This window comes from Gadus morhua, chromosome 16, assembly GCF_902167405.1.
Source record: "Gadus morhua chromosome 16, gadMor3.0, whole genome shotgun sequence".
Classification (NCBI taxonomy): domain Eukaryota; kingdom Metazoa; phylum Chordata; class Actinopteri; order Gadiformes; family Gadidae; genus Gadus; species Gadus morhua.
Window position 1 is genome coordinate 4080635 of NC_044063.1, and position 17051 is coordinate 4097685.

General features: G+C 43.3%; 1 protein-coding gene across 1 annotated transcript in view; it reads right to left on the reverse strand.

Annotated features, from left to right (window-relative positions):
• LOC115560666 (carcinoembryonic antigen-related cell adhesion molecule 5) overlaps positions 1 to 17051 on the reverse strand; it is a 141274-nt gene that overhangs the window by 112258 nt on the left and 11965 nt on the right. The gene's annotated exons all lie outside the window — the stretch shown is intronic.

Genomic DNA, 17051 nt, shown 5'->3' on the forward strand with positions numbered 1-17051 from the left:
TTATTAAAGAGCGCCGTGGCAGGGAGTGGAGCGAGCAAGCTCTGATTAACCATGGAGATAGAGGACATGATCCCCTCTATTGTTCATCCTCCCAGAGAGCGACAGAGACAGAGAGATGGAAGATGAAAAGTAAAATTATTTATAGTTTGTGGTTGCATTTCATATACAGAGTTTGTATGCATGACAAGTGAGAGTGGGAGTGTCTGTGGACACTTTCTTGATGTCAGCATCTATTACATAAATATAGAATGTAAAATGCAGACCGTGTGTGAGGACACAATACACACACAAACACTTAAAAAAAACACTACACAGCATTCGTGTCCCTCGGGTGCCCTGCTCGCCACAGTAGGAAGGTGACATCATCATCCTCATCATTCTCATGTCCCTAAGCTCCACGATGACATCACAGCTCTCAGGCGGCGCATTATCGTCTACGCCGGCGGCTCCACAACGCGTTGGTCCGTGACACCTTTTTCAGGGCTTAGATCCATCTTCAACGGACCCACGTCGATCACGTCCGCCGTTGCATCATTACTATTTACAAAGCCTAGTAGGCTGTATGATAATACCAAACCATAAAAGTAATTTTTAGGAAATTAGTAAATCAATCAGAGTATGGTGATAATCGTATTAAATAAGCATACAATTATCGGAATGATGCATCGTACATTAATAATAACACATTATTTAGTGTGTGTGGGGGGGGGCCTACGAGTTGTTTGTACATTTCAAATGAAGTTGTTAAATGGCGTTGTCACGATAAATATTAACCCTTAAAATGTGTATAATTATTTGGAAGAGTAAATCAAAAATAGTTTAAAGTGATTTGGTCAAAAACATTAGAGGGTACTCCATTCAGGAAAAACAGTATAAAAAAAGAAAGAGTATTAGCCAAAATCAGTAAACCTCTAGTCTTACCTATAAATCTAAAATAATAGTCGGACTCTTTAATTAAATAATTTGTTCTGATCATATCCAGTGCCTGGCTTTACTACAGAATTGACAGGTGTGTCACATCAGCAGGTGACCTGGTAACCAAATCAGCCAAGCAGCGGATATGCGTGCAATAGCTGTATGTAGCCTATAGAGGGAGCTATCTACCATACAAACCAATGAACGAGTGGAGCAGGTTGAGCTCTCCTTGAAGACCTCCCCTCCCATGTGCAGTACATTCAGGCAATGAGCAGGTGGTGGAGATTCAACTGAGTGCCGGTCAACATTTTTTTCCATTTAGGGGAGGCATACATAGCAGTTCAGGTTGTCACTGTCTGGCACACACCATTCTCACTCACTCCTATTAGACTTTGGTGGTGGTGGTGGTGGTGGTGGGTGTCAGAATGCTATAACCTGGTGACCCAAAATGGACAATGAATCATACAATAGCATGTAGATATAAAACCCATAGAGTTAAACGTGTATCCTATGTTCTTTAAACTTGGGTTAGGCTTGTGTATTTCAAGATTTGACCAGGATCAATTCGTAGCACTGCGATGTTACAAACTACATTACTTATCATCGAAATGAAGTATGCTGTACCCCTCTGAGGTCGGGTCAGTGTCCCTGAAAAGAAGATGGAGACATTTTCAAAATCAGTTACCCTGGAAAGCAGATTTAACAAAGATTTAGAACTTAAGAGTTGAATATCTAAGATAGTATCAGAAGGGGTTTACCCAGGGACAGCGTTGGGTCTTGGAAAGTTGACCAGAGAGTAAAAGACTTGGTCTATCTGATCTGATCGGACGGGGGGATCCCACAGGACATTGAGACACTTTCGGTTCTCTTAGCCAGAGATGTGGGTGGATAGTGACGGTCATCCTGCTCTTCCTTTGCTTCCCTCTGTGTTGTCTGAGCTGAGCGAATGGTCAGAGCTGAGGTTTTTTGAAACACAGAAACAGGAAGTGACCGATGGGAAGAGAGGACATAAGAGTATGCATACAAAAACGTTAAACTTCCTGTGTTTCTGGTTCATTTTGTGACCTTTGGTGGGGATTTGTGGTCCCAGCATGCAGGCTGGTGTAGGCTTCACTTCTTCAAATGTGTTCCTTTTGCTAACCACTTCTAGGTTTCCTCAAACTGTCCCGGGCTGTGAGTATCAATCTCAAATAGTTATTTATTTGCTTGGATTACACATCATTACCTCCATCACTCCGTCTGGTCATTCTGCTCCCTGGTAGAAGACCCTTAGTTTGTCCTCTTGATCGTGCTGAAGATCTCAACCTAGATCTCACTCTCGACATCAATAGTCTAACTTTAATGGGAATTTTCACAGAAACAGAATTAATTTGCGGAACCCTCTTACAAGAAGCATGAAGCATTTTTAACTTACAATATAACATAGCTGTGCCTGCTGGTTCCCCTTAATAGCTAATCTCTTAGCAATTATATTTGCGTATGGCAGAAAGTTCTCAGAGTTGCAGGGTTGGATTAACAGGAACAACTAAAGCAACAACTAGAATTTTTACACGTGGTTTTGAGGTGTGGGCTCGGGGCATTTGTCTGTCTTAGTCAAGGATGGCTAAGTAAGAAATGGAGACTTATCACCTTATCCAGAGGAAGATGAGGAGGGGTATGGGGACCAGTAAGACAGCAACTGAACATAGCCTGGAAGCATGAAAAACACCATAAGCAGTTTAACTTACTCGTATACAAGCACTGAAAGAAGATTATGATAATAAAAAGCACACTTCTCGCGAGACATGTTTTCAAACACACTTGACTTTAATGCCGAAACACGTAATATTACATTTTCCACTGAGAATAAAATAAATGTGAACCATGTTTGGTTATCAGTGATTGCAGCTCCCACATCATCCAACAAAGCAATTATGATAGCAAGCGTTTTTTTTCTGGCGAGAAGAATATTCTTAGTAACTAACAAACAAAACAAATTATACAAATGCTGAACGAAGATTATGACAATAACATACAATTGTATTGCTAGAAATTGTATTAAAACCCATTTAAAGCTGAATCTATTTAAAAATAATGCATTTTCTGGGACATATATTTGATGGTGGTATACAACTCTGACATCAGTTTACTGTCGCTGAAAAGTAAAAAAAAAGATAAAGAGAAGTTAAGCAACTCTAAAAATTCTACACGGTTTATAAATGACTTGATGAGGAAGTCTCAAGCCACAAAGTTTATCTTCGAGAACTATCAAGAGGGCTTACTCAGGGACAGCCTTGGGTCTTTTAAGGTTGATGGCAGAGTAAAGGACCTGCTCTGTATGATCAGACTCTACCAGCACACCAGCAAACCCACTAGGCACTTCCTGGTTCTTAGAGCGAGAGATGTGGATGCTGGCATAGTGAGGGTCATCCTGCTCTTCTATTGGTTCTCTCTGTGCTGCAGAAGCCGAGCGATTGGTCAGAGCTGAGACGTTGTCATACACAGGACACGGAGGAGACTGACGGGGAGAGAGGACAGAGTAGTACATTTAGAAAGCACTTTACTCTCAAATGGCTGTTCAGAAGCCCATGCAGGTTTCACTTCTTGAACATATTCCTCTTTCTAATCATTGCTAGGTTTCAGTGACAGTTGAGCTTGTAGGATTGTTCTTAAACGTGGAAAAATCGACGTCTTTGTTTGCTTGGATTAGACATCAATAACTTCTAATACTACTCATATACTTCTCATTCTGCTCACTGGCAAAAGTCTCTCAGTTTGTCACCTTGAGCTCAGCCTAGGTCGCACTCAATATATATATATATATGTATATATATATATATATATATATATATATATATATATATATATATATATATATATATAGTGGTCTAGTAATATCCAGTTGGTTATTCACCAACTGAATAACACCCCTTTTTACTTAGTTACTTAATCTGATTGGTTGTCTGAGTTATTAGAACAATTTATGGCTGTGCCCATGTTTGGAAATCAAGCCAAACCAGTCACAAACCTAGAGATCAGGAGATCAGGTATGGTATCAACACATTTTAATGCCGAAACCATCGGAATATTGCATGTGTTGCAATGTTTTCTGGTTCGGCACTCCTTGGGGCTTGTGCAGGCGCACTGACCACTCATGCTGCCAGACATTTGCAGGAATCGTGAGGAAAATTGTGCATAACCTTTCCGAAGATATCATATGAACATTTTATGAGACCAGACTGCATGTTTCCCCATTTTTGAAATACGTGTTTTTATATATCATTTAGGTTATTTCTTAAACAGAACATAGCCTGGAGGCATGAAAAACACCATAAGCAGTTTAACTTACTCACTAAACATCATATACAAGCACTGAAAGAAGATTATGACAATAAAAAGCACATTTCTAGACATGTTTTCAAACACATTTTAATGTCGAAACAAACGTAATATTACATTTTCCACTGAGAATAAAATAAATGTCAACCATGTTTGGTTATCAGTGATAGCAGCTCCCACATCATCCAACAAAGCAATGATAGAAAGCGTTTTTTTTTCTGGCGAGAAGAATATTCTTAGTAACTAACAACCAAACGAACTATACTCATGCTGAACGAAGATTATGACAATAACATACAATTGTATTGCTAGAAATTTCATCAAAACCCATTTAATGCTGGATCTATCTAAAAATAATGCATTTTCTTGGATATTTATTTGATGGTGGTACATACAACTCTGACATCTGTTTACTGTCGCTGAAAAGTTAAAGAAAGATAAAGAGAAGAAACTCTTCGACTGGGTTTACTTGATGAGGAAGTCTCAAGCCACAAAGTTTATTTTCAAGAACTATCAAGAGGGCTTACTCAGGGACAGCCTCGGGTATTTTAAGGTTGATGGCAGAGTAAAGGACCTGCTCTGTCTGATCAGACTCTACCAGAGCACCAGCAAACCCACAAGGCACGTCATCCTGCTCTTCAATTGGTTCTCTCTGTGCTGCAGAAGCCGAGCGATTGGTCAGAGCTTAAAGGTTTTCGTACACAGGACACGGAAGAAACTGACGGGGAGAGAGGACAGAGTAGTACATTTAGGAAACACTTTACTCTCAAATGGCTGTTCAGAAGCTCATGTTTTCATGGTTCATTTAGGGCCCGTTGGGGGTGACTAGTGGTTCCACAGTGCAGGACGCTGTAGGTTTCACTTTAGGACTCTTCTTCTTGAACATATTCCTTTTTCTAATCATTGATAGGTTTCAGTGACAGCTTGTAAGATTGTTCTTAAACGTGGAAAAATAGACATCTTTGTTTGCTTGGATTAGACATCAATACTTCCATCCCTCTGTCTTCTCATTCTGTGCACTGGCGGAGGTCTCTCAGTTTGTTAGTTTGTTCTCAGCCTAGATCGCACTCTATATCTAACTCTTGATCTCACAAAAAAAGAAACGTGAAAAAGTTGGCCTAAATGGTCCAACTTGTCTGGGATTTCGGTACTCGTAAAGTTATTTTTGGTATAATTGTATGACCACGGATAACAGCAATGGGCTACCCCACAATTGAATTTGCCCCATAACGTCAGCTACAGCTGTATGGGTAGTCAACTTATTGAATGATAAATTAGAAATGCAACAATAAGTTAACAAATGTTGATGAATAGATGTGACTAAACATAACTTTAATACATAACCTCGTCCATTAAAACTTTTCTATCTAAGCGTCACGTTAGTATTATAAAAAATAATTTATGCTATTTGATTTGGTTCCCCTTTTGTGATGGTTCCCCTTTAAAGCTAATCTCTTAAGCATGTATCTGCATATTGTCATAAAGGTCTCGTAGCGAAAGGGCTAGGAGTTACAGAAACGGCAACAACTGCAAGCACATGAGATTTTAGAGGCATGGGCTCGGGGTATTTCCACCACACTAGTCGGTAGTGGAAGGAGTAAAGGAGTCTTAGTAAGGAATAGCTTCCTGTCTCTCACCTCCTCCCTGGTATCTGGCCTTCCTCCCTGGCCACGCGCTTTCCTAGAAGCCCTCTTTCTTCTGGGGAAGAGAACAGAGGGATAAGAAGAAGAAGAAGAAGAAGAAGATGAAGAAGAAAAAGAAGAAGAAGAAGTAGAAGTATTGTTGTTGTTGTTGTTGTTGATGTTGAGAGAGAGAGAGAATATCTCACCTCATCCAGAGGAAGATGAGGAGGAGTATGGTGGCCAGTAAAACAGCAACAGTACCTCTAGCCACAGTTATTGTAGTCACTGATGATGGTGATGATGATGTGGCTGGAACACAATGAAATAATGTCTATATATATTACATTTAGACTGTCTAAATGTAACAGATTGACAATTGATGAAAAAATATTATGGATTCTTACTCAAGAGTATTCTTACTCTATAAAACGTGGACACATCTATAACTGGGGTTCTCGTACAGCACCAATGTTAATAAAAGGGGCAACACATTATTTAAGCCAATCACAAATTGAATAGAACCGTTGCATGAGTCTGTCAATGGGGTTAGTACTCAGGTATTATTCAAGTGTTTGGTCGGTCTTTAAACAATGTGCTATTTTAAAGGAACAATTACCTGTCACATTAAGGAACATCAAAGTTGAATTCTGAAGTCCAACTGCATTACGAGCTTCACAGTAATAATTTCCTCCAAGCTCAGTTGTGATGTTACTGATGGTGTAGTTCTCTCCTAATTCCTCCACTGAGCCTCCATGTTCCCTGAACCAGGTGTAGTCAGCTGCTGGGTTGGCATCACTGCTGCAGCTCAGAGTCACTGAACCTCCCTCCTTTATTTCACCAGGGGGTCTCACGCTCACTGAGGGGGTCTTCGGAGCGTCTGTCATAAACACATTGATATATATTTACATCCTAAAGATAAGATGCCGGGAACAAAACTACAATGTCAGTGGGATACAGAATGCTGTTTCGAATAACACAATATCCATGTGAATCATAGTTTACCAATCATAAGCAATACATGAATAGCAGCTTAACAATTTTGCAAGACTATATATAGCAAATATGTTGACATATTAGACGGTACAGATTTGTATTATTACTACCTAAATTTAAGTTTTTTGTTACTATCGTTTTCCACTCACACTGGACATCTATGAAAACCGAGTTGGAGCCCAGATATCCATATTGGTTCTCTGCTTGGCAGCGGTACGTTCCCCTGTCTTTAGAGCTGACTGGGTCCAAGGTATAAGGTCGCCTTGGTTCCCAGGGCAGAGGTTGGTTGTCCTTGAACCAGGTGTAGTCAGCTGCTGGGTTGGCATCACTGCTGCAGTTCAGAGTCACTGAACCTCCCTCCATTATTTCACCAGAGGGTCTCACGCTCACTGAAGGGGTCTTTGGAGCGTCTGTCATAAACACAATGATATATGTACATCCTAAAGATAAGAAACCATGCACATAACTGCAATGTCATCTACAGAATGCTGTTTTGAATAATAAAATATGAATGCTGTCGAATAATAAACTATCACTGTGACTCCTAATTGACCAGGCATATAGCAATTTATGAATAGCAGCTAAACATTTTGCAATACCGGTTATAGCAAATATGTTATTAGACAGTAAAGATTTGACAAGCTTCAAATCATAGCTGCCACTGTGTCTTTACTCATGTTGGTTTGTGCGTTACTAATTGTTTATTGAGTAGATTGAGGCTCTTGTTAGCTACTTGGGGACAGGGCCAGGGTAAGCTTTTCAAACTACTGAAAACAGATATGCAGTTTACCTTTGTAAGTGACACTAGGAGCATGTATGCTGGAGTCCTCCTTTGGATATATATATTTTTTGATTTAACAGATTTCCTTTGTAGTTTCAACTCCTCTATTTGTGTGTTTGTGTGGTTGAATATCCATGTTCCGTGTTAATAAATCACTTTACTCTATCAAAGATATCAGGTTTTATGTTGTCTTCCCTCTTCCTAGCGAGGGACGTAACAATTATTATCGTTTTCCACTTACACTGGACATTTATGAAAACCGAGTTGGAGCCCAGATATCCATATTGGTTCCTTGCTTGGCAGCGGTACGTTCCCCTGTCTTTAGAGCTGACTGAGTCCAAGGTATAAGGTCGCCTTGGTTCCCAGAGCAGAGGTTGGTTGTCCTTGAACCAGGTGTACTTAGCTGCTGGGTTGGCATCACTGCTGCAGCTCAGAGTCACTGAACCTCCCTCCATTATTTCACCAGGGCGACTTGGTCTCACAAATGTGCGTTTAGGCCCATCTAGAGGTACAACAAACATGATGTACGTTGATATGAACGATATAAAGAAGACATTTGAGGATTGAATGGAATGCAGATTCATCCATGGTTAGACAAACTTCAACATCTTTGTTATGATGTTATTCAGTTTGTTCTTTTACTCACATTTCACATCAATAGAGATGGGGGAAGATTTTGTTCCAAGGTCATTCTTAGCTGTGCAGAGATATTGTCCAGAGTGTGAAGACTGGATGGGATGAAAGGAAAGCTGTTGTCCTTGGACAGTGTGTCCGGGGGAATGACCTGTAGTAACCTTGGACCAGGTGTACTTTGCTACTGGGTTTGCCTCGCTGCTGCAGGTCAGACTCACTGAACTGCCCTCCTTTATAACACCAGGGGGACTCCTGACACTCACTGTGGGGGTCTTTGGAGCGTCTGTTGACAGTAATATAACTTTAGTTATTAAGTAGAGCTGTCAGTTCAATGCGTTATTAACGGCGTTAACGCAAACCAATTTTAACGGCGTTAGAAAATTTATCGCGCGATTAACGCAATTATTTTATTTAATAAAAAAAAATAAAAAATGTTTTTCTTTTTTTTTCTTTGGCTCAAAACAAAGAAGCAGTAGCCTGACTGCTATGTTCAAATGACATTTGTTCAAAGCAGTCGTTTGCACTATTGCACTAATTGCACTATAGGCTCTTTTTTTGTATCGTCCTGTTTTGTTCAGTATATGCCAATGTTGTTATCAATAAAAAATCATTTGCACAAGGCAAGCCGATGCACTTCACCATGTTGATAAGAGAATTCAAATGAGAAGAATTATGGGATAAAAAAATCAAGGGATATTTAGCATAGAAAAATAATTTGCGATTAATCGTGAGTTAACTATGACATTAATGCGATTAATCACGATTAAATATTTTAATCACTTGACAGCTCTAATATTTAGCATAGAAAAATAATTTGCGATTAATCGTGAGTTAACTATGACATTAATGCGATTAATCACGATTAAATATTTTAATCGCTTGACAGCTCTGTTATTAAGCAAATGGTATTATTAACAAATGGTATCAGTAGTACCAGTAGCCTACCCTGTACTTCTGGTAGGCCTACCCTGAGGCTGAAGCCTGCTTCAACATGGACGATAGTTCTTCATTTTACTCACATTTCACATCAATAGAGATGGGGGACGAAGTTTTTGTCCCTAGGTCATTCTTAGCTGTGCAGAGATATTGTCCTGAGTCAGAAGACTGGATGCGATGAAAGGAAAGCTGTTGTCCTTGGACACTGCGTCCGGGGGGATGATCTGTAGTAACCTTGGTCCAGGTGTACTTTGCTACTGGGTTGGCCTCGCTGGTGCAGGTCAGACTCACTGAACTGCCCTCCTTTATTACACCAGGGGGAGTCACACTCACTGAGGGGGTCTCTGGAGCGTCTGTTGACAGTTATATCACATTAGTTATTAAACAAATGCTATTATTAACAAATGGTATCAGTAGTGCCATAGCCTACCCTGTACTACTGGTAGGCCTACCCTGAGGCTGAAGCCTGCTTCAACATGGACGATAGTTCTTCATTCATACTTAAACTACATGACACAGACACACGCACACACACACGCACACACAGTTGAATAGATTAATTAGTAATCAATGTTCACCTGTCACAGATAACTTCACTCCAGGGACACCACTATATGCTCCTCCATTGTCTGTTGTAATCTTAAACTTGTAATCAGCAGAGTCACTCTGTCTCAGGTCTTTGATTCTCAGTGTACAAGTCCCAGTACAGCTGCTGTAAAACCAGTTACAGCTGGGATCTCCACAGTGGTATTCAACACGACCTGTATAGTCTGTATCATCTTTCAGATCCACTGGCTCATTGTCTATATTAGTAAACCAGAATTCTTTCTCCACTGTATAATAAGGGTATTCATAATTGCAGTGGATTTCAACTGTTGATCCTCTCAAAGCGCAGATATTACTAGATGGGTAAGTAACTGCCCAGTCATCATTACCCTGTAATGCTGTAAAAAACCAACACATTGTCAATGATGATTAGGATGAAATGCATGATCACAAGATACAGATGAGATGGAGGCTATGTGCAGCTCTAACTAGAGATACATGCTGAACACTGAGCTGTCAGAGTAACGTTCAAAAACATAATTTGACACCAACATTATGCAGCTAGTGAAGAGCTAGTGATACACCTATAGTGATAAACACAGTGAGACAGCTAGTGAAACTCCTATAGCTATGGAGACATCATCTCACATCTCATCAAGGGATTCAGAGCAAAAACACACACAATACAAGGCAGTTGACCAATGCTGACTTCTAACATAAGTTAACAGTCTCAATTTAAGACTACTGAACTTTAAATAGGAACTAAATGAACCCGTCAATGTTGTACTGAACACATTGACGGGTTAATTTGGTCAACAAGCCTGTTTAAAATCTCAAATGCAACGCTACAATATTCAGTAAAATAGAACATATTTGTTATTTAAAACAGGTCAATACTCTAGATGTCATTAGATAAATTCATAACATGTTGTGCACCCTCTCCTCATTCGGGTTGCTTGTCATGTTACCCTTTGAAACAGATAAACTTAATGTTCACAACGTGAATTTACAAACCTGGTACTGACAGAAGGAAAGCTACAAAGCCTCTTGCAGCTGTTCTAAGATTCATAATTTGTTTCTCTCAGGGCGTTGTTCTACAGATATAAACAAAATATGTATTAATTTTAACTAACACAATACATAGTCCTATTTTTTGTATTCATTTCATCACATTAATTGGTTATTGTGCTTGATATAGGAATGCTACTTTCTTAAGTAAACCAGTATAATTCAAGTAAAAAATATTCTTACTGTAAAGGAGGTAGCTGGTGTGACAGAAAAAGTCTGTGGAAACGTCTTTGCCTGCAGTTTAAGATAATAACTCGAACAAATGTGTTCAAGCTCTTCCTTCCTCTTTACACAGTTAATATGAACTGCATGAATACCGTGCACTGCTGGGCCTCAGAGACAAATGCAAAGTAGAAAGAGGATATTCACCCAGACCACATTAAATAGGCAGTGCCATTTATCAGCTACCCTGAAAATAACTAGTGGTCAGTTGACCAGCGGGGAACATATATAGCATTTTGATGTAGAATATAGTCATATTATACAGGATATAGGTGTAGAATATAGATATAGAATAACGATATATATACTAGATATAGGATAACGTTTGATGTAGAATAAAGATACAGAATATATAGAATATATATATTAAATATAGAGGTAAGAATATACGGGTTGAATATCGTATTTATTTAGATATTTACATATAGTTGGTAAATATAGATAAAGATACGATCATATAGATATATATTATAGAAATAGAATATATATATAAAGTTTGAATAGCCTACATAAAATGCGTCAATGTGATTATCTACTGCCACATAGTGGTGAAAGTTGTGATCTGCATTACTTTGCAAACATTTGGAATGTATTCATCATCAACACGTTTATTTTTTAAATGTACTAAAATACATGAACCCTCAATGGAGAACATGAACAGGATACTAAGTATCTCTGTGCCCGTAAAAAGGCTGCCGGAGGTCAAAATACACATTCTTCCTGATATTTATTCAGCAAGATTCAGATTCATGCACATAAATGATTCCTATATGGAGCAAAATAGAGAGTTTGAAATCCATCAGAGCTGTACATTTTCAGTGTCAGAAAAAAACAGACTAAACTGTGAAAGGATTTGGCCATGTTGGTCAGTTGGGTGGGTAAACCTTCTAGAATCATTGGGGCTCTGTGGACACAATGGATATTTATTCTAAATGCTAACTAAAATGGTTTGACGATCTAATTCCAAATGGAATGCAGATCTAAAAATAGATGCATTGAGTTGCCATGGTTTAAAAGAGGTTTACCCACTCAACATACCAGTATGGCCTTAAGGTGAGTAAGTTCTCTTCATAGCTGTTAGAAGAGTGTCATTGTATGAAGCAACCAGGTTGTGTGCCATGCTGAAGGATACATTTAAACCTCTACATAACGAATACAAAGCCTTTCTCTTCTTTATTCTATATAGGCCTACGTTGTGAAGACACTCTGTGAAGACAAGTTAGTTGTCTTTATTAAAAGTTTTATCAGTAGTCTTCCATCAAAGTAGGACTAAATACATGTCTACGTTATCCAGACTTTTAGGCTAGACTGATCCGGTCAGCCATCTGATCCAGTCTGTCTAGCGCGGTAAACACCTCCCGTCACAATCAAAAGTACACAACAGAATCTTTGATGTTCCTTTTAGTTCCCACAGACAACTTGTGCGGCGTCACTAGGTGGATTTAAACTTTACTTTTAGACACTTGACAATTTTCCCAGACTTGCCTTCACAGACACGCCCTACGCACAACTCTTCTTGTGCTCCTCACAACTGCAGCGAGTTGAAGTCCCTCCCCTTGTCCACGTGTCTACCTGTCTGCCTCATCGCCTGTCCACTTGTAAAGGCCAGGCCTAACTCCCTGGCTCTCCCTGGTGGAGGGACATGGTGTAGAACACCAGATGAGACAACGTCGTCCTCTGATCCGTGAGCCCAGAGAGACGCATCAACACAGAGACTTAGGACGGACCTTTGGGAAGAGCTGCAGGAACAGACGGACGGACAGGCAAAATATTCCTGTATGAATTACGGCGGCACAGCTATGTTTGTTATTTCCACTTTTCATCTCGGCTAAAACCTTTGTTTTTAATTAACAAAAGGGAGACACGACAGAGAACCTGACCATGTAATTATCTATTTCTCTAGCTCAAAGCACACGTTGCGCAAATCTCCACAGGGCGTACAGCACGCCGCTGTTGTCGGCTCCCATCGCCTCCCCCACACCTGGAGGGGGGGGGGGGGGGTCAGGGGTCAGCTGGTCCCACATCCCACAGCAGTGTATCTGTGTGTGGTTGTGTTCTGTGTGTCCATCTGTGTGTTTTCGTTGTGTTGTGAATCCCGTGTGTATCTCCATTTGGTTGATGTGTTGTGTGCTGCGGGTGGATCTGTGTGTGGATGTTATGTTGTGTGTCATGTGTGTGTATCTGTGTGTTAATGTGTTTGGTGCTGTCTGTGTATCTGTGTGTGGTCGATTTTTGCTGTTTTGTGTGTTTCTGTTGAGTGTTAATGTTTCTTATTTATCTATCAATAGGATTACAAAGTAGGCGCCGCCGCTCCACCTCTCGTCCCTTCGCCCCGTGAGCCCAATGTGGGGATTCCCGAGCGTTATGATGGCGACCCTACCACTTTTAACGCCTTCTTGTGCAACTGCTCCATCATCTACGCCCTTCAGCCGCTCACCTTCCCCTCCGAAGAAGCCCGGGTGGCTTACACCATCAATCACCTCTCTGGGCGGGCTCTCACTGCCGTCGTCAATTTCTGCTAGAGCCCTGGATGGACACGTGCTAGGGAGGGTAACTTCTCGGACAAACCCTGTGCACATGCTCCTGCCGGGGGGCCACAGGGAGACCGTCCAGTTCATGCTTCTGCCTACACCCAGCCAGCCTGTCATCTTCGGTCACTCCTGGCTTCGCAGGCACAACCCCAGCATTGACTGGTCTACTTGTTCCGCCCGGGAGTGGGGAGTGACCTGTCAGCAGTCCTATCTCAGGACGCCTTCACCGCTGCCTGTTCCCCTCGTTCCTGCCCCAGCCTCGGACATCTCCGGGGTCCCTGCAGCTTACCATGACCTGAGGGAAGCCTTCAATAAGGCTAAGGCTAGCTCCTTGCCTCCTCACCGTCCCTACGTTTGTGTCATCGATCTGCTTCCGGGCACTTCACCCCCCAAGGGACGCTTGTACTCCCTCTCTGCTCCCGAGGGAGAGGCCACGGAGGAGTACATCCAGAATTCTTCAGCAGCGGGGATCATCCGACCCTCCTCGTCACCGGCTGGGGCGGGGTTCTTCTTCGTGGGCAAGAAGGACAAGTCCCTGAGACCCGGTATCGACTACCGAGGCCTGAACTACATCACGGTGAAGAACCGCTATCCCCTTCCACTACTCTCCACTGCCTTTGAGCTGCTCCAGGGGGCAAAGGTCTTCACCAACCTTGACCTGAGAAATGCCTTCCATCTGGTCTGCATCAGAGACGGAGATGAGTGGAAGACGGCCTTCAACACACCAACGGGCCACTACGAGTATCTTGTAATGCCCTTCGGCTTGACCAACGCCCCGGCAGTCTTTCAAGCGCTGGTCAACGACCTGCTGCAGGACATGTTAAATAAGTTTGTCTTTGTGTACCTGGACGACATTACGATTTTTTCCCGCAATCTTGAGGAGCACGTCGCCCACGTCCGGTCGGTTCTCCGCCGCCTCCTGGACAACTCCTTGTACGTCAAGGCGGAGAAGTGCGAGTCTCCTTCCTGGGAGGGATATATCATCGTGAAGGACTGCCTGCGGATGGATCCAGCCAAGGTCTCTGCTGTGACCGCCTGGCCGGCCCCAGCAACACGGAAGCAGCGGCAGTGTTTCCTAGGGTTTGCCAACTTCTATCGGCGGTTTATCCGAGGCTTTGGTTCCATCGCCTCCCCCCTCTCGGCCCTCACCTCACCCAAGATCCCCTCCCGCTGGTCTGACGAGGCACAAGACTCCTTCAACCCCCTCAAGACTCGCTTCACCACCGCCCCCATCCTTCAGATCCCCGAACCTGAGCGTCAGTTCCTAGTGGAGGTGGACCCATCCGGTGTGGGAGTAGGGGCGGTCCTTTCCCAGCATTCATCCTTTGACCAGAAGATTCACCCCTGCGCCTTATTCTATCGCCGCCTAACCCCCTCTGAGAAAATTATATCTTTGGCAACAGGGAGCTTCTGGCGCTGAAGCTGGCCTTGGAGGAGTGGCGGCACTGGCTAGAGGGTACCAGGGTTCCGTTCGTGGTTTGGACCGATCATCGTAACATTGAGTATATTCAGTCCACCAAGAGGCTCAACTCAAGACAGGCCCGCTGGTCACTGTTTTTCGACCAGTTTAATTTGACCTTGTCCTATCGTCCTGGTTCTCGTAATGTTAAGCCTGATGCTCTCTCCCGACAGTTCCCCGAGTGCCCCGACGAGACCGTTGAACCCTCCACCATTTTTCCAGCCTCCTGCCTCGTCACCTCTGACACCTGGGAGATAGTGGAGAGGGTGCGGGCCGCCACTCTAAATCAGCCTGCCCCCAGTTCCTGTCCCCTCCGCTCCGATGTGCTCCAGTGGGGGCATGCTTCACGGCTCACCTGCCATCCCGGCATCCAGCGGACCTGGGTCTTCCGCCTCCATGAACTGCCCGCCGATGTCGTTTCTGATTGGAGGCCCCAATTCACGTCGGTCTTCCGGAGGGAGTTTTGCAGCCTAGTTGGGGCTTCCATCAGCCTGTCTTCCGGCTTCCATCCCCAGTCCAATGGAGAGACCGAGAGGGTGAACCAAGATCTGGAGACCACCCTTCGCTGCCTGGCGATCCGCAATCCGGCTTCCTGGTCCGACCAGCTAGTGTGGGTAGAGTTTGCGCATATCACCCTCACCTGCTCATCCACAGGCCTCTCTCCCTTCCAATGCGCCCACGGGTATCTGCCACCCCTGTTTCCCGACACAGAGAAGGAGTCCTCCTGTCCCTCTGCACAAGCCCTCATTCGCCGCTGCAGACGCACCTGGGACCAGGCGCGCACTAGCCTCACCAAATCCGCGGACCGCCACGCTGCCGCCGCCAACAAGCACCGTACACCGGCCCCTGTCTACCAGACTGGCCACAAGGTCTGGCTCTCCAACCGCAACCTCTCCCTTAAGTTGGAGAGTCGTAAGCTGGCCCCCAGGTTTGTAGGCCCCTTCCCCATCACTCGTGTCATTAACCCGGAGGCGGTACGCCGTCGGCTCCCTGGGTCCATGAGGATCCACCCGACATTCCATGTCTCCAGAGTCAACCCCGTCCAGGAGAGCCCTCTGGCTCCTCCCATTCCGCCTCCTCCTCCCCCTCAGCTCGTCGACGGCGGTCCGGTGTACACTGTCCGGCGCCTCCTTCGCTCCCGCCGCCGTGGACGTGGGGTACAGTACCTGGTGGATATCGACCCCTCGCCTGCCCAGCTACCCGCCTGGCGACGGTACCCCCAGTCTACCTGATTGCCTGCCGGTTCCCGAACTCTTGTCTGTCCCTGTTTACTCTGCCTGCCCGACCCTGATCATCTGTGCGATCAATAAAACCTTTGGACTCCCCTGTCACCAGCAGTCTGTGCACTTGGGTTCTGCCTAACCCCCCCGTTACAGATTTGTGTTTTGCGGACGTCATCACGTGACACTTTGTGCGACACACTCACCTAGGGGAATGGACAGAATAGGAAGTAACACAAGGCGTTGGTCCGTGACACCTTTTTCAGGGCTTAAAATCCATCTTCAACAGATCGATCACGTCCGCCGTAGCATCAATGATAATTACAGAGCCTAGTAGCCTTTAGGCTAGTCGAGCTACTGGCCAAGATTTTTGAAATTCTAACCGATATGTAACCTGTGTGAAAATACAAAACGATAATAATAATAAGTTATTTTTATGAAATAAGTAAATAATTAAGATCATGGTGATAATCGTAATAAATACGAATACAATTACAGAAATTAAGCATGATACATTCATAATCACACATTATTTATTAATAATGGTGACATTTTTCCTCTCCCTTCGCTCCCTCCTTCCTGCTCTCTTTTTTCTAGATTTCTAGATTCTCCATCTTTTTTCTCATACTGTTTTTCTGAATTTCACATTTTCTAACCCCCCACCAATTCAAACAGATTTCAGCATTCAGGGCTACTTTTCTTTCAGTCTCAGTGGAGGACAGGTGTATCTCATCAGCAGGTGCCCTTGTAACCAAATCAGTGGTAATTAGTGGATGTGCATGCAATAGCTGTATGTAGCCTATAGAG